At 39.0% G+C, this 19,768-nt stretch overlaps 1 pseudogene across 1 annotated transcript; it reads right to left on the reverse strand.

Annotated features, from left to right (window-relative positions):
• Positions 1-1,231: 1,231 nt before the first annotated feature.
• Positions 1,232-2,212, reverse strand: LOC122444272 (annotated as a pseudogene). The gene has a single exon (XR_006270191.1). The product of XR_006270191.1 is annotated as an olfactory receptor 4F15-like (transcript).
• Between the last annotated feature and the right edge of the window lie 17,556 nt (positions 2,213-19,768).

The following is a 19,768-nucleotide window of genomic DNA, read 5'->3' on the forward strand; positions in this document are numbered from 1 at the left end:
ACTCAAAATCCAGAGTGTCTCCCTGAGAAACGAACGGTTTGAACCCCACACCAGGCACCACCAGATTTTAAACACCTGCACCATAATGAGGAGCTTCCAAAACGTCTAGCTTTGAAAACCAACAGGGCCATTTCCACAGAACATCTGAGAAACGGCTCTTAAAGGTCTCATGCTCAGACTCACCTGCCCAGGGCTCAGCTCAGAAACAGAAGATCCAGGGCCGCCCAGAAGTTGCCGGAGAAGCTCATTTGCTTTGTGCTTGTCCCGGAGGGTGGCCTGGGGCGGGCAGGATGGAGGTCTGACAAACAGCTGCGGGCCTACAGGGCGCCCTCCTGGAGCGAGACTGGCGGCGCCATCTTGAGGCTCCCGCCCCGCTGGCGCTGCCGGGATCGTCCCAGGGATTTCACACACAGCTGGTGCCCACGGATAGCCCTCCGATCACCTGCTCTGGGGCGCCAGGCCTTGCGTTCCTCGCTCCCTCAGGACCGTAACAACTGGAGAGACAGTTCTTGGCAGGCTGCCACCTCCAGGGCACCAGACATACAGAAGACTCACCCACCTGTCTTTCTGTGCTCATCTTGTCCTGGAGCGTCAGCCTGAGCAGCGGCTTCAGGTTTAGTTCCTGGAGGGGCCCATGAGGGACTTGCCTCCAGGGAACCTAGGCCAGTGCAGGGCATCTTTCTGCTGTCCCTCTGCCTCACTACAGCTCACTGGTATCTCCCAAACAGGAGTTAATACACGCATCTGGAGCCCCAGTTTTTGTGCTTCCCACCCAGGGAACACTTCCAAATCACCTGACTCTGGTGGACCTTGGGGCTTATGCTGTGGCCCCTCAGGACTGAATCTATTTCATACATTAAATGCTGCTGCCTGAGGGCCTAGCTTCCCATCAGCCTGAATCTAGGATCCTCCCCTTTGGAACACTGACGGGTCTTGGCACATCCTCAATTCCTGGGGACCATTAAAAAGAAAAGGGCTGTTTGTGCACTCACAACTGTTTGAGAGACAGCCAAGAGTTAGGGCAGGGTTGAATCATAAGCTTCATCACTTGCACAGGCCCACTCTTTCAAGACTGGGAGAGGGGGCAGTTTTACCTAATGCCTAGAAACCAACACAGAGAGTAGCAAAAATAAAGAAACAGAGGCATATGTTGCAAGTGAAAGGAAAAGATAAAACCTCAGAAAGATGGTCCCTTCTTCATAAGGAATGGCTGTTAGGGACAGAAAGTCTATCAATAGCCACTTGTTAATTTTTTGTTTCAATAAAGCCATCTAGTGATTTTTTGCCTAAAAGTCATAAGCTGACAGAACATTCTCCTCATTGCCATCTTCATCTCTCTGTTCCTGAGTGTGTAGATGACTGGATTGAGAAAAGGAGTTAAAACTGCATCAAATATGGCTAGAAATTTATCCAGATGTGTTGAAGGAGAGGGCGACAGATAGAAAAAAATCAGTGGACCAAAGAACAGAATCACCACAATAATATGAGCTGACAGAGTGGAAAGAGCCTTGGATGAAGCACCTGAGGGGTGTTTCTGAAGAGTGACCAAGATGAATACATAAGACAGGATGAGCAAGAAGAAAGCACCCAAGGAAATGAATCCACTATTAGCAGTGACCATGAACTTCAGTTTATAAGTATCTGTACAAGCAAGTTTGATGAGCTGAGGAAGGTCACAGTAAAAGCTGTCCAAGACATTAGGGCCACAGAAAGGCAAGTGTACTACAAAAGCCAGTTGAGTCAATGAGTGAGTAAGACCAATAGTCCCGGCAACCACTAAAATAAAGATGCACATTCGTGGGCTCATGATGGTCAGGTAGTGGAGAGGCTTACATATGGCCACATATCTATCAAAGGCCATGGCGATGAGCAGCACCATTTCTGTGCCTCCCACAGCATGGCTAAAGAAGATCTGAGCTATACAGCCCCGAAAGGAGATGACTTTTTGCTTCCTGAAAAGATCACAGATCATCTTGGGTGCTGCAATAGAGCAAAATATCAGGTCAATGATGGAGAGATTTGCTAACAGAAAATACATTGGGGAGTGTAAGTAAGGGTCAGATGTCACAGTAACCACAATAAAGAGGTTTCCCGTCATACTTAACATGTAGAAAAGACAAGAAAAGCAAAAAAGAAGAAGCTGGATCTCCCAGGAACTGGAGAGTCCCAGCAACACAAACTCAGACACCACAGAGTGGTTGCCTCCACTCATTGATTCCTTTAGTTGTTCATTCTCCTGTTACCTAAAGGAAGAAAATGAGACAATTAAAATTAATACTGTTACATTACTGCCATTTATGGAAAAGTGCATACATTTTTAAAGTCAAATATTACCTGAGAATTTCACCAAAATCAAATATTATCCTTTTAGTCATTATTCCTGTACTTTCATATGACAATAACTGAGTGCCAGGTGGCCTTGCTAACACAAGGAATGGTGAGCGATCTATGGACTGGTACCCAGAGGTGCACCTGATGAAAACACAAGCAAAGGGTCTTCAGTGTTAAATTGCTTTATCAGTATGATCAGTGTTAACCATACTCTCCCTGATTATTATATGTAATAACTAATCATATATACTAGATAGGCAAAGAAGATTATTTTATGACAAAAAGATTTGTAAGATCCTATGATTAATTTCATTGCTTAAGCCAGAAATGATCCTTCCTTATTTTATACTTCCCAAAATATTTTTAATTCTTTAGTATCCAGATCAAATGGTACCTCATCTGTCTAACCTTCTTCATAACATACCTATATATCCATATTTACTTACTCTATTTACAGTTGGTCACATGTCTACTTTCTTCATATAATTAAACTACCCAAGGTTATAAATCATCATGCCTTTAAATTTTTATCCTCATATAATATCTTGCAAATATTTGTGGTGGAAAAAAAATATTTGGGAATGATTTGACTAAAATCTTTCCTACATATTAACTCATTCCCTTCAACAATATTTTTCAAGCACCTACTATGTACCAGGAGTAGTATGAACACTAGAAATAAAGTCAAGAACAGAAAAAACACAACATTGTAAATAAATTTTATCCCAGTAAAAAGAGTTCCAATGATATTATTAGAATCAAGGAGATTATTAGAAGCTATTGCAATAATCCAAGCAAGAGATGATGGTGACTTAGATCAGGGTGATAAGGGGTCGCAAACAGTAGGACACTACTGAGCAACTGAACTGAGCTGAGTGAGACAATGAGATATGGTTACAATCTGGATATATTGAGATGATGCATAATGAAATGTCCAGCACTATAAATCACCCTGACAGTTTGGAGACTATGAAATAGTGTACTTCATTGCAGAGTTTTTATATGAAAATAAACAAGAAAGACCCAAATCTATGAAATTAAGGAAGTTGCTGATAGAGTAAATATATATTTAGTCACCAAATTTAATAAGGACTGTACAATAAAGAGACATTTGAAGCTTTAAGAACAGAACCCGAAGGAAACAAAATAATCTTCTATACAACAAGTAAAAAACTATGGAACTCAATAGCCCAAGTAGTGATACAGGCTGAGAATGTTGTCATAAAACAGTTGGAGCTTTTGCATTATATATATCATAAACAATATATTAGCCACCTTTACTATAATACATGGCAAATGGTATAAGATAGTCATTCTCTTTCTGTGTTATATGTATTCTTTCTGCCAAGACATCTAGAGTTGTAGTAGAAGCTTGTATGTACTTAACTAAAGACCCCCAGATGTAAACATTGGACTATTATAGCCAAGTGTCTATTGTACCTCTATTTAACTTAACTCTGCATCTCTAAGTGAAACAGAGAAGATCCTCCCCGCTAACCTCTCTTTATAGCTATATAACCAAGGTGAATTAAACAATCAGGAATAGTTAGCTCTGAAAATATAGAACTAATAATTGCCCACACTATAATAGAACAACTCTGCCGGCATTGAAACCTACTAATCATAAGAAACCTCAGCAAAAGAAAATTGTAGGTTCTTCCCACTTTCACCCATGGCCAATAGTTAAAGAATCCCTATACATACCCAGTTTTATAGGATCAAGTAAGGAGGGGGAAGTAGTTGAAGCTATATTCAAACAATTCCTTGAATGTTAGAAATAAAATATATAAAGAAACATGACATTTCATCATAACTCTCCAAAAGCTGAAGGAAGATATGCTTCAATATAAAATATAAGAGAGAAAGCAGCACTGGAGTGTCAATAACTAAAATGATGTAAGAAAAGGAAAAATATTAATAAGAGATTTATATTATTATTATCTCCTACATGAGCAAATCATTGCTTACACTGGGTAACTCTCATACCCAGTTAGATTTAGTAGAATACTATTTATTTTAACCTTTGTTAAACCTTTGTTAAAATAAACCTATTGCCAACCTTTGTTAGTGACATAAACCACTGAAAATCTGTGCCTGAAAAATTACTAATATAGAGGTATTAATAACCTCGTTTAAAAGAAATCAAAGATTTTTTGTTTAAAAGAAGAGACACATACCCCTCAAAAATCTACTTTGCTGAGTGATTACAAATTCCAGTTCTTCCCATCCTGATCTGTATGCTAGCTCATTTTTAATAACTTAACATTTAATAACTACTTTTTAAAAAAGCATTTCTATTAAGTATCTCTGCAGTCATTTCAACAGAAATTACATAATCAAAAAGAAAAACAACAGTAGGATCTAATTAGCTGTATGGCTGAATAATTCATGGCTGAAGATTTGTCACATGAAATAACAAAATCACTGTAGAGCAAAAGAAATCAGTCATGAGATATGGTGAATAATTTCCTGAAACATAAAATCTCCTTTTGGGGTTGAACTATGAACTACACTGCAGAAGTGTATTGGTAATAATCATAGGTGGGAGAAAAGAGAATGTATTCAAAATACTTCTGCAGTGTATGTACCTTTATTGTAGGACTTATCAAATGCAGGAAAATTATGCCCTCTTAAATCTCTGTTCTTAAAACAATGTGCTCACTGAGGATGATGAAAAACTTCCCCACAGAGTACATTTAGCAATGTCTAAAAACATTTTTGGTTATCGCAACTGTGGCGAAGTGTGTTGGGAAGGGAGAGTGAAGTTGTCACTGACACCTAGTAGGTAGAGGCAAGGGACGCTGGTAAACATCCTATAATGCACAAGGTAACAGTACAGCCTGCCACGACAAAGAATTAAACAGCCCCAAATATGCCAAGGTTGAGAAACCGTACATAAATGATGCATTTTTTCAGGGAAAGATCGGAGTCTTATATTTGTCTACTCTCCCAGGCCCCCCACTACCATTCTCATCACAAGACGTGACTCTATTAGTGTCTGTTATTAGTAAATGACTAAGTGGATGGGTAGGTGGGTGGATGGATGGATGGACAGGTGGATGTAGAGAGGGAAGGGTGATGACCAAGTGGACTGACAGATGATGGAAGAGAAGCAAAGGAAGAAAGATCTCTAAATAATGGTTAACTAGTTATTTTTTGAAAGAGTAGGAGCAAACAATGAGCCATACTCCATATAAATGTAAACTTTGTAGAAGAATTCATGATCTCTTCATACACACACACACAAACACATTGACCACATTCCTAATCCATTCCTTAATTTTGTAGATATTTTTGGAGCTTTTCTAGGCATTCAAACAATAAATCTAGGAAATAACATATTAATGTCCCCAAGGATTAGACAATAAGAAATGACAACTATTCACATTGCTTTGTAAATTATTTCTTCTGATCACTTTTTGGGAGCAGCAGCTACCTATTATGTAGGCATTTAAGCAATTGGGACTTTTGATTTCCTAAAAAGTAGCTCAGTCGGTAAAAAGTCTGCCTTTTTAGGGTTTGATTCCTGGGTCGGAAAGATCCCCTGGAGCCAGAAATGGCAGCCCACTCCAGTATCCTTGCCTGGAGAATCCCGTGGATGGAGGAGCCTGGCAGGCTACAGTCATGGGGTCGCAAGAGTCAGGCACGACTAGTGACTAAGCACAGCACACAAAAAGCGAAATAAATTTGGAACATCAGGTACCGTCCAAGTACAATGAGTCTAAGTGAGGTACATCAGAGGAAGAACTGGATAAGGAAAGAGGAAAAATGGGGAGTCTAGAAATGAATCTGATGTTCTAAATAGGAAAGGAAGTAAATAAAGAACTGAATACCAGAAGACATTATCATGGATTGGGCTTGTGTCTTCAAAGATAAGAGTTGCCCCTGGTTGAATACACAAACCCAGGGAAGGCATAAAAATGCTCCTCAAAGAGTGATACTGAGCTGTTTTTTGCTCTGAGTTAAACTGAGCTTGCTCTAAAAGAAAACTTTGAATCTCTTGTTCTCCAGGACTTTCATGGACTGCCATGCTCTTCTCAACTAAAGGTCATTAAAGTTACAACAACTCTTTAACATCTGCTCTCTAAACACTATCACTGTTTTGAAGATACATGTGGGTTTGGTCTCCTAGAAGAGATTCTCATCCATTTCATGTTTATAGTTGAAGAAAATGAAGAGAATAGGTGTCCTACTACTAAATCCCATAGGATTTAGTGTCCTACTAAATAAACCAGTAAGTATATAAAGAAATTTCTGATCCAGCACAAATAATACATCACTGGCATACTTAAATCATCAGAGACATAACACTTAAATATTTAGTATCTCTCCGGTTAGGCTGTCCCTATGCTTTATTAATTCGACAGTCTAAAACTTCTCTGCTTTCCAATGAACTTTCTAGTTCTCCAAGTCTATGTCTATTTATCTGTTGCTCTGTGAAAGTAAGATAGAGACATTGTCGAGAACCCGTTTAAATAAATCCTACTGTCCTTGATTTAAGTAACAATTAAATTGTTCCTTTCACCTTTCTGCTTAAGATCAATTTTCATACCTCTGGATTCCTAAATGCGTTATTTTTTTCTAAATCTTAGGTATTTTACATTGTGATGGCCAAAAATAAAAAGGGAAAAAATAGCTAAATGCCCAACAAACATGGATAATAGTAGAAGGATTAATTTTCCTTCAATACCATTATAGCAGTTTTTCTAAATCACAGCTGAAAACAGTAGGTTAGTAATGAAACATGCAGACAGGATCAAGTTTGTTCTCAGAAAGACAAATGATCAGTCTGTCCTTCTCCAGATTCTGTGTACATCATTTAATTTTAGCCCCAAGAAATACCATGGAGAACTAGTCTCCAGGGGATTTTTTTCCTTTTTTCACTTTTCTATAAATAGAGAAATAAAACAAAATAAGTGATCTTGCCTTCTAACTTCTGAGGTTACTAATTTCCTTCACTCTTTTCAAAATGGTTAATGATGTAAGAAGTAAATAAACTCTTTTCTAAATCATCGCCTGAACTCTCAAGTGACTTGCCTATGCTAAAGACATTGCATTGTGCTGACCTTTATGTCCTCCATGACAGTAGTTTCCCTCTGGAAGCCTAAGACACATGTCTAAGGACCACATAAAAATCAAAGTCAGTTATTCACCTTTCTCCATAATCCATAGTCCTAATGAGATCTGCTTCTTCTTCCCTACATTATAACTTATCTAACCACAAGTAAAAATCCATTTGATATCTGCAAATGAAGCTTTGCCCACTAAGACTATTTTTCTGAAACCAATAGTCAAGTTTAATTTTTTCCTCTTGTTAACTGGACTTTTCATTTTTCCACCAACCTCTTCCCAGACCACAGCATCTTCAGAGAGCTGAAGTACCTTAGTAACTGAGCTTATGTTTGTGCCATTGCCATTTTATAAAAAGCTGAAAGAATTAAACGAGGTAATTAATTAACATCTCTGCAGAATAGCGACCAGGTGATGCTGCATATACTTACATTTGTTCACTTGGCTCATGTGGTCAGGGGAATTATCTCTAGAACCCGATTGGTTTGAAATAGACATCTGAAAGAAAAATCTTATAATGAGTCACTGGAGAGGAAACAAAACTGACTGGCTGTTTTAGAACATCAGCTTTGGCAATTTTATCTGTCAATGATTACTGACTCATTGGTGATTTAAAATGAGGCAGAAGGCCTGGGGATTGTGAAGACAAATCAGAATCATGTGGACTTCACTATACATTTCAATCAGCTCAAACACCCATAATACTGAATAGGCAGGAGAAAATGCTTGAACCTCTTTCACATTTTAAAAAATGGCATTGAAGAGAATAATAGGGTGGACCATCATTCATGTTAAGCAGTCAAAGAACCTGAGATCAGAAGGACCAGGAGACAGAGCGTCATGGACAGTATTTCTAGCAGAAGAAAAGCAAAGTCTGCCTCTTCTTTTCAAAACCTGCTCAAAGCTCTCCTCTTCCAGAACCCTCCTAGGACTGACCCCCAGCAACATATCCAGTATTCCATCTTTTTGGCAAGTGTAAGACCTTCATCCAAACAAACTCAACAAGAAAAATGTGCATAAAAATAAAATCAATGCAAATTTTACTTTATAAAAGAATGATTCATTTGAACATGCCCTTTTAAAAAGCGAGTCTTCTAGTTCTTATGAAACAATGTATAGCACAGACTGACCTCAATAAATGTTTGATATAAATGAATGGTGATTCAATTAGAATGCAGGACACAGATCCTCAATTCACTTCGAAAAGAATCAAAAATGTGTTGATATGTGGATAGATGGATGGGTATGTTACAAAGCAAGTATGGTAAAATATTTTCTCCTGTTTTATTGAGATATAATTACATGTAACATTGTATATGTTATACACATATAACATATATAAAGTATACAACATACTGACTTGGTATATGCATATATTACAAAATTATTACCACATATGTTTAATTAAATCCATCACTTCACATACAAATTGTTTTTTGTAATGAGAACTCTTAAGAGCTACTCTCTTGGCAACTTTTAAATACTGATCTCCCTCAACTTACAATGGAGTTGTGTCCCAATAAACCCATCATAAGTTGAAAATATCTGAATCAAAAGTGCATTTAATAGACCTAACATACAGAACATCATAGCTTGGCCTATCCTACCTTAAATGTTTGCAGAACACATACATTAGCCCACAGTTGGATAAAATCATCTAACACAAAGTCTATTTTATTATAAAGTGTTGAATATCTCACATAATTTATTGAATCCTGTACTACAAGTGAAAAATAGAATAGTTTTATGAGTACAGAATGGCTAAGAGTATATCAATTGTTTGCCTTCACAATTGTGGAGCTGACTGGGAGCCGTGGCTTACTGCCACTGCCAGAACCACAGGACAGCCTCATACCACAAATTGCTAGAGCAGGAAAAGATAAAAATTTAGAAGTATGATTTACTGATTGCATATTACGTCCACACCATAATAAAGTGAAAAAACTCTGTCAAACCATCATAAATCAGAGACCATCTGATATAATACAGTACTGTTAACTATAGTCACCATTCCTGTGCATTAAATTTCTCAAGCATATTTATTACATAACTGAATATCTGTAGCTTTGGACCACTTTCACCCTTGTCATCCACCACCCACCTCTGGTAACCCACCAATCTGTTCCCTATTTCTATGAGTTCAGAGCTTTTTTAAGATTCTACATATAAGTGAGATCATACAATATTTGTCTTTCTCTGTCTGACTCTTTTTGCTTAGCATAATACTTTCCAGGTCCATCCCTGTTGTCACAAATGCAGAATTCCCTTCCTTCTCATGACTGAACAACATTCTGCCATGTGTACATACCCCATCTTCTTTCTCCACTCACCTGTCAGCACACATTTAGGTTGTTTTGATGTCCTGGCTATCGTAAATAATGTTATAGCGAACATGGGGGTACAGATATCTCTTCAAGACAGTGATTTCTTTTCCTTTATGTATAGACCAAAAAGTGGAGTTGCTGGATCATATAAGGCTTTAGTTTTAATTTTTTGAGGAAATTCCATACTGGTATTTATAGCCCTTTACCAATTTACATTCCCATTACAGTACCCAAGGATTTTCTTCTCTCAGTATTCTCACTAGCATATGTTATTTCTGATATCTCTCTTACTTATAAGATTTAGGCAGGGTTACAGGAACCAAGAAAGGACTGTAACGGATCCCAGTGCTGGCAAGAGCAGTAAGCTCTTATCATCCCTGGGGCTATAAAGACATGGGGAAGGACTGGTTTATGCGATGGTGGATGCCATTAAACAGTATAAGTGTATTGCCATTGAACCTTCTGCTGAGCCTAAAGCCTGCAGAACTAGCAGTCTGGAAGGGAAATGCACATGAACTGAAGGCTGCTGCTGCTAAGTCACATCAGTCGTGTCTGACTCTGTGCGACCCCACAGACGGCAGCCCACCAGGCTCCTCCGTCCCTGGGATTCTCCAGGCAAGAACACTGGACTGGGTTGCCATTTCCTTCTCCAATGAAGTGAAGGAGACCAAGGATAAACTAGAATTGTGTCTGTCTCTCTTTGCTTCCAGTTTTGATGATGCAGGTGACCTGCGGAGCAAGCTGACCCTTTTCATCATAAACATGCACTTGCATCTGGCCCAGGACTTTGAGAAACTGAGGTGGAAATCCAGCAGAAGTGAAAGGAGCTGAAGGCCCAAGCTGCCCCACATCAGCGAGGTGAGCCAGCCGCATGCATGAGTTATAACGGTACTTTCTCTGTCTTGGCCTTGGTACAAAAATGGTACTGCTTCACTTCCTTCCTCCAAATCTCAAACTTTTCTTGTGGTGAATCCTAATGTGAAACATACATGGAAGGAAATTCTGGGAACAGGTCTGGTTTAACTGAGTTGCCACAATATGAAGCCATGACAGCAGACTAGTAATTCAAATTCATTGTGAAATATGTATCTATTCTTGCTAGGGTAAATCACTGCCTCTTCCATGAAAAAAGAGGTCCAATGTAATCCATACGTTGCCAGGTAGCTAGCTATTTTCCCCCAGAAATGATGCTGATTGGTTTCCTCTACTGGCAGGTTGGAACTCTGTGATGGAGGTACACAGATCAGCTTTGTTGAGGGGAAGTCTGTTGAAGGAAAGTATTGAGCCCGTCTATAGCTTCCATCCCTGTTACCATGGCCTCTTTGCACATGTGCTCATTAATCAAATCCTGGAGTGGTTAGGGAGCTAACTGAAATTCACTGGATGGTTATTTAGTCCATCTGATTATTAAGACTCTTTTTAATGCCCCTTGGTGGACATTTTCATGAAATATCTTCATTGAGTACAAGATTTAACTAACCAATCTAGTAGGCTGTTAACACCACTGCACTTATTCATGTTAATACATTACTCTCTAAATCTCAGGTCAGTACTTATATGTTAATAAATTCTACTTTAGTTTCATATTTTGTCTTTTTTGGCATAATAATTTTAAAATGCTCTCACATACGTGTTCTCCATACTCTGGACCATATTGGCAAAATCCTACTATTCTTTTAGTATGAAACTGTATATTATCAGAGGATTATACAATATTGTAAATTGTAGTTCTCTATCCATATTAGGTTGGGACTAACACTCTTTATGGTACTAGAGACAACTGCTCTGGTAAAGCCAAAAATATATATTTTATGCAAGGAAAAGTTGGTTCATTCAGACTTGTGTGGTGGTGATCCTCCAATAATGTTTTGGGATATTGAATGTCTATAACATTTTCTATCAAGGAACATTTTAGTTTTATCAAATGCTTGCTTTTATAAGGTAATAACAAATATTTCAACCTGTGTTCTTATACGTGTGTGCAAATGCTTCCAAAGGCTATATTATAAGAAGTGGAGTTTCTAGGGAATACTATATGCATAATTTCATTTTTAATATATACTGTTAAATAGTTCCATGGTCAAATGAAGTTTCATGACTATAACAGTTTAATTGGTCAACAGAAGGAATTTATTCAGGTATTCAGTCATATGAGATGCTTGCCAATTAAGGCAAAGGATACATTACATTACCAAACAGACACAGCTTACTGATGCCTTCCTTTCTGCTGGATTTATGGACCCATGACCAGTAAGGCCTCCAACTACCAGATCAGAGGAGCAATGAGTGTCATCATTCTAGTGCTTATATCCCTATGAACCCAGGAATACTTCATCAACATCAGATTCTTTTGTATGTCTCTTGAGATGATAGGGACCTATTCTCTATCAGATGAAAGATGATAGACAATTTGATTAGTTGACTTTTTTTTCTGTGTGTTTGTTTTCATTTTCTCAAACTATTTTTTTGTTTTCTTTAAAAATATACCAAATTTGTTGAGAGTTTTATCAAGAATGTGCACTGAATTTTATCAGATTCTTTTTATGCATCCATTGTGATGATCCTGTGATTTTTATCCTTTGTTTTGCTAATGTGGTGTATCACATTGATTGATCTGTGAGTATTGAAACATTCTTGCATCCTTGGAATAAATCCACTTGATTATGGTATTATTATCTTTTTTCAGGTATTATTGAATTCAGCTTGTTTTAATTTGTTGAGGGTTTTGCATCTATATTCATCAGAAATACTGACCTATAATTTTCTTTTTTTGCAGTATCTTTGTCTGGTTTTGGTATCAGGGTGGTAGTGGCCTCAGAGAATGATTTTAGGAATGGTTTCTCCCCTTCAGTTGTATGGAGCAGTTTGAAAAGTGTAGGTATTAGTTCTTTTTTTTTCTAATTAATTACTTCAGGGAGGTAGGATTCCTCCCTGAAGCTGTGCAGTCCTAGACTTTGGTTTATTGGAAGTTTCTTAATTACAGATTCAAATATAGTTCCAATAATGGTCTGTTCAGATTATCTATTTCTTCTTAATGCAGTCTAAGAAGAGTGTATATTTCTAGGAATTTATCCGTTTTATTTAGGTTGCCTAATTCATTGGCATATAACTGATCATAGTATTCTCCTATTGTTGTTTGTACTCCTGTGATACCCATTGTAGCTTCTGCTCTTTCTTTTTGTCGGCTGGGTCTTCTCCGTTTTTCTTAAAAAGCTTGGATAAAGGTTTATTCATTTTGATTATTTTTCAAAAAATAGCTCTTGGTTTTGTTGATTTAATTAATAATTACCATGGTCACCATCAAAGTTTAAGGAGACAGAAGAGTTATCTAAAAATTCTGGACAGACTCTGTAGATTCATTATAATGTGAGAACTGGATCTGTACTTGGCTGCCTAGAAACTTAATGTTCTTAGCATTTCCAAAAGTAACCTCTCTTAGGGAAAATAACTTCTGATAACCAAACTTACAATATGCTAATGTGTAGCCTATAGTTCCTATTATTAATCTATAATAAGAAGGAATGTCAAGGGAATTCTGTGTTGGAAGTCTCTGTTTAGCTCATTCTCTGTGTGTAGTGATACAGTAAATTGGATTATAATCAGAAAATTGCAGTTATGTCAGTAATCTCAGTGTTTAAGGACATTAAGTAACATTCAGAATAACTCGCTATGTACCAGTTAGGAGTGGAGACAAAATGATGAATAATATACAATTACAGATTTCTAGGATACTACTGTCTAGTATGGGGCTTCCCCAATGGCTCAGCAAGTAAAGAATGTACTTGCAATGCAGGGGATGCGGGAGACTTGGGTTCAATTCCTGGGTCAGGAAGATCTCCTGGAGGAGGGCCTGGCAATCCACTCCAGTATTCTTGCCTGGAGAATCCAATAGAGGAGCCTGAAGAGCTACAGTCCACAGGGTCACAAAGAGTTGGACACAACAATAAAAAGATCTCTCCTATAAAATTAATACAAGACATTATCAAATCTCTTGATTAAGTAACCCAGGGAATAAACAAAGGCTGAATAGTTTCATCTTCATCATCATTGGTGAGATATTTAACGAATATTTTACAAGCACAGCCTCATTTATCCATAACAACAATTATCAGGAGCAAGCACTACAATTTACCCCCATTTTAAAAGTGAAAAAAAAGAAAAGAAAGCTTAAAGAGTTAAAATGACTTCTCTATCATTTTGCCTGAAGTTTCCCTCTTATAGGAATCATAATCCTTTAGTTGGACTAGGATGTAAGACATGGTCTTATTTCTTGTGGAGAGTACAATTTAAGGAATGTGTGCTTTACATTAAAGAGACAAAATCTAGTATACTTTTTCAGAATGTCCATTGAGCTGTTATTTTATAACCGTGGGGATACGGTTTGGCAGAAATGGAGGTGGGGTGATTGTCAGAGAGATAGGGCAGGCATGTTGATCTGGATGCCTTGTATGGAAAGGTCATCTTACATTATGCTTCATCTTTTCTCAGATCTTATGTAGAGTTTTCTATTTAGTTTAAACCATCTCGGGTGAAGGGGAAGGAAACTGATAATAAATGAGCATCTACGGACTCCCAGGGGTTTCACTTATGTTCTCACTTGAAGCTCATCAGTTCAGTTCAGTCGCTCAGTCATGTCCAACTCTTTGCAACCCCATAAACCGCAGCATGCAAGGCCTCCCTGTCCATCACCAGCTCCCAGAGTCCACCCAAACCCATGTCCATTGAGTCGGTGATGCCATCCAACCATTTCATCCTCTGTCGTCCCCTTCTCCTCCTGCCCTCAATCTTTCCCAGCATCAGAGTCTTTTCAAATCAGTCAACTCTTCGCATCAGGTGGCCAAAATATTGGAGTTTCAGCTTCAGCACCAGTCCTTCCAATGAATATTCAAGACTGATTTCCTTTAGGATGGACTGGTTGGATCTCCTTGCAGTCCAAGGGACTCTCAAGTCTTCTCCAACACCACAGTTCAAAAGCATCAATTCTTCTGTGCTCAGCCTTCTTTATAGTCCAACTCTCACATCCATACATGACCACTGGAAAAACCATAGCCTTGACTAGGCGGACCTTTGTTGACAAAGTAATGTCTCTGCTTATTATGAAGCTCGTAAAACACCATAAAACCTCACAAGGTAGGCTTTTTTGTCCCCACTTTATAAATCAAGATGCTTCAGCCAAGTTACATACCTAGAAAATAATCTAGTTGGAGTTAAAACCCAATCCTGTCAAATGCTTCCTCAAAAACTTTTGCTGCAAGTAGCAGAAACAAGAGGGGAGTTGTTTTCAGGCAGAGGTATTTTGTGGGCGGGCCAGCCCTCTGAGGCCATACGGTCTCTCATTTGTGCTTCTTTCTAGGTGCCACCCCTCCAGCTACCTCACTGATTTAAGCGGCCAAGCCATGTCTGGCTGGCTTTTATTGACATAAACCCTAAATTTTGATACAGTAAGTTCTAGATCTACCCTTCCACTTTCTTTGGGCCTTCTGTCTATTAGCTACCCGCTCTCACCCCTACATCTTTAATCCTTTTTACTGGTTTCTTTGTGTTGGTATTCATGTATCACCACACCTCTCCTATACTTAAACACAGAACAAATGAAACCTGTCCTTTGAGTTCACTTGACTTCTAATTATGGATTAATCTCTGTATTAATCTCTTGTGACTGCCATTACAAGTCTGCACAAACATGATGGCCTAAAAAATAATAAAAATAATTTACTTTCTCAATTCTAGAGGCCAGAAGTTCAAAATCAGTTTCATTCAGCTGAAACAGGTGTTAGTAGGGCCATGCTCCCTTCAGCTGCTCTAGGAGAGACTTATCCTTGCCACCTCCAGCTTCTGATGGCTCTGTTAGCCTATGGTACCATACCTTAGCCTATGGTAGCATTGTTCCAATCATTGCCTCTGTGGTCACACTGCTTCTTCCTTTCCTGTGTGTATCAAATATCATGCTTCTTATCTCTTATAAAGACACTTAAAACTACATATACGGTGCACTTGGATGAAAAGTGAAACTAAAAGTCACTCAGTCGTGTCTGACTCTGTGACCCACGGACTACACAGTCCATGGAATTCTCCAGGCCAGAATACTGGAGTGGGTAGCCTTTCCTTTCTCTAGGGGATCTTCACAACCCAGGGATCAAACCCAGGTCTCCTGCATTGCAGGCGGATTCTTTACCAGCTGAGCCACAAATGAAGCCTGTCTGCTTGGATAATCCAAGATCATCTCCCCATCTCAAGATCCTTAACTTAATCACATCTATAAAACTCTCCTTTATTTATTTATTTATGTCATTTTAGGTAAGGTTCACAGGTTCCAGGGATTAAGATTTATCTTTTAAGGTGGGGGGAGGGGGCTTTTTTTAGCCTACCACAATATGTATCTTTCCTATTCACAAGCAAATACCTTAAGAGAGTCTTACACCCTTGCTGGGACCTTGCTACTCTTCCTTGCTATTCTTGGTTAATGATTTCCTTGATATTCATTTGGTGTTTTTCTTTCTTGATTTTTGAATGAAATTCAACATTGCTGATAACTTTGTTCTTTCGAGTGCTGGTCTTCCTGTCACTCTTGTAGCTTCCTTTCTCATCTGGCACCTTGCTGGGTTGCACCACACAGGCCTGAAAGCCCTGTTCTTGCCCAGCTTCAAGACTGAAGAGCCCCTAGTCAGCTACAGAGACATGACTGGTTAAGTGGGTGGGGGGATCTTACACACCCGAAGCAAGGTGCTGGGGCAACACCCGGCTGTGAGCAGCAGGACAAGGCGTCAGTCTGCTCCCAGGGCGGGGAGAGGGGAGATTACCAGTTATAGGGGAAATGGACATCAGATTGGCTAGTACCTTACTAGGGAAACCAGAAGGGCACCCCTCTCACCACCCCTTTGATAAGCAATTGGAAATAATCATTAGCTGGCAAAGGACACAGGAAGGTCATTCAGGTGAGTAGGATATAGGTGAAGTAGGCACTGGTCAAGCAGGAGACACAGAGACAGCAAAAGAACAACTGTTCTGAATGACCTGACCATACACACTTTCTCAGTATACTCGGTCACTATTTCTTCTCAACAGTATTTATAGGGTTATAAAGCAGAAACCAAACAACATTGTAAAGCAATTATCCTCCAGTTAAAGAAAAAAAAAGACTATTTATTGGGTTTTCGTTCCTCTGACTATACCCTAAACCCTGGCATTCTTAAGGAACCTGTTTCAGGCCTATTGTCTTTTCATTTTAAATAATCTCCTTGGCTGAATTTATCTTCTTCCTTGGCACTTATATACTTGTGACACCAGAACATAAGTGTTGAACCCAAATATCTTCACTAAGCTACAGCCATATGTTATATATCTAGCTGCCTCCTTCATTTTTCCACTGGGATATCTGACTAATAACTGAAACCCAACTTGTCCCAAGTAGAATTTATCACTTTCCTCTTCAAAATCAGCTTCTATACCATTTCCTGTCTTAGTAGATGTCACCACAATTCATTTAGTTTAGATATCCTCTTCATTGCCTCCTCATCCAGTCAGTTACTAAGGCCCATAATTTCTACTTCCTAAGTATTTTTTTAGTCTATTCAATTATTTCACAACCTAAAGTCACTTTTCCAGTTCAGGTACCACTATCAAACTATTGCAATAGTCTCTGAATGGATTTCTTTGTAGGTATGAATCCCTTCTATCCATTCTCCATCTATCTACCAAGTATTCTTTCTAAAGGTTTTAATCACACCACTGTCTTAAACCAGTGCTCCCATTGTCCTCATGAGGCAGTTTAAATTCCTTAACATAATTATGAGGCCCATCATGCCTGGTCCTTGTTTCAATTCAGTGAAGTCACTCAGTTGTGTCTGACTCTTTGTGACCCCATGGACTGCAGCACACCAGGCTTCGCTGTCCATCACCAACTCCCAGCACTTACTCAAACTCATGTCCATCGAGTCAGTGATGCCTGCCAACCATCTAATCTTCCATCAACCCCTTTTCCTCCCACCTTCAATCTTCCCCAGCATCAGGGTCTTTTCCAAAGAGTCAGTTCTTTGCATCAGGTGGCCAAAGTATGGGAGCTTCAGCTTCAGCATCAGTCCTTCCAGTGAATATTCAGGACTGATTTCCTTTAAGATAGACTGGTTGTATCTCCCTGCTGTACAAGGGACTCTCAAGAGTCTTCTCCAACACCACAGTTCAAAAGCATCAATTCTTCGGTGCTCAGCTTTCTTTACAGTCCAATTCTCACATCCATACATTACTACTGGAAAAACCATAGCTTTGACTAGACAAATCTTTGTTGTCAAAGTAATGTCTCTGCTTTTTAACATGTTGTCTATATTTGTCATAGCTTTTCTTCCAAGGAGCAAGCATCTTTTAATTTCATGGCTGCAGTCACCATCGGCAGTGATTTTGGAGTCCAAAAAAATAAAGTCTCTCACTGTTTCCATTGTCTCCCCATCTATTTGCCATGAAGTGGTGAGACCAGTCCTTGTTTAGTCTTCAACCTTTTCTTCTTCCCCTCCCCCATCTCAAATTTATGCTCTTTTTTCTTAGAAACCATTGAAGGATTTCAGGCAGAGTGATGACAAGATACTAGCTTCAACCTATATGTATGTTTCTGACTTCTGTCTGAGGAAAAGATTTGAGGGGATAAGAGCAGGATGAGGGCAACCAATTAAAGACTTGTAATTATCCAGGGGCAATAATGTTTATAGCAATTCAGATACTTAAATGTTGTTGAATTAGGGATGTATTTTGGAAAAAGAAATAAAGTTACTGTGAATTAACTTTGATTACAATAGAATGTTCACATATTAAGTGAACCAACTAATTAGAAAAAGGACTTTTCCTGAAGCCCTGCTGGTTTCTTATGACACAATTAATAATCACAGATGCCATACGTTCAGTTCAGTTCAGTCGCTCAGTCGTGTCTGACTCTTTGTGACCCCATGGATTGCAGCACGCCAGGCTTCCCTGTCCATCACCAACTCCCAGAGTTACTCAAAGTCATGTCCATTGAGTCGGTGATGCCATCCAACCGTTTCATCCTCTGTCGTCCCCTTTTCCTCCAGCCTTCAATCTTTCGCAGCATCATGGTTTTTTCAAATGAGTCACTTCTTCACATCAGATGGCCAAAGTATTGGAGTTTCAGCTTCAACATCAGTCCTTCCAATGAACACCCAGGACTGATCTCCTTTAGGATGGACTGGTTGGATCTCCTTGCAGTCCAAGGGACTCTCAAGAGTCTTCTCCAACACCACAGTTCAAAAGCATCAATTCTTCAGCGCTCAGCTTTCTTTGTAGTCCAACTCTCACATCCATACATGACCACTAGAAAAACCATAGCCTTGATGGACCTTTGTCAGCAAAGTAATGTCTCTGCTTTTAAACATGCTATCTAGGTTGGTCATAACTTTCCTCCCAAGGAGTAAGCGTCTTTTAATTTCATGGCTGCAATCACCATCTGCAGTGATTTTGAAACCCAAAAAACAGTCTGTCACTGTTTCCAGTGTTTCCCTATCTATTTGCCATGAAATGATGGGACCTGATGCCACGATCTTAGTTTCCTGAACGTTGAACTTCAAGCCAACGTTTTCTCTCTCCACTTTCACTTTCATCAAAAGGCTCTTTAGTTCTTCTTCACTTTCTGCCATAAGGGTGGTGTCATCTCCAAGGAAACCAGATCTGAAAGAGACACATGTACCCCAATGTTCATCACAGCACTGTTTATAATAGCCAGGACATGGAAGCAACCTAGATGCCCATCAGCAGACGAATGGATAAGAAAGCTGTGATACATATACACCAAGGAATATTACTCAGCCATTAAAAAGAATTCATTTGAATCAGTTCTAATGAGATGGATGAAACTGGAGCCCATTATACAGAGTGAAGTAAGTCAGAAAGATAAACACCTATACAGTATACTAATGAATATATATGGAATTTAGAAAGATGGTAACGATAACCCTATATGCAAAACAGAAAAAGAGACACAGATGTATGGAACAGACTTTTAGACTCTGTGGGAGAAGGCAAGGGTGGGATGTTCAGAGAGA

Source organism: Cervus canadensis, chromosome 6, assembly GCF_019320065.1.
Source record: "Cervus canadensis isolate Bull #8, Minnesota chromosome 6, ASM1932006v1, whole genome shotgun sequence".
Taxonomy (NCBI): domain Eukaryota; kingdom Metazoa; phylum Chordata; class Mammalia; order Artiodactyla; family Cervidae; genus Cervus; species Cervus canadensis.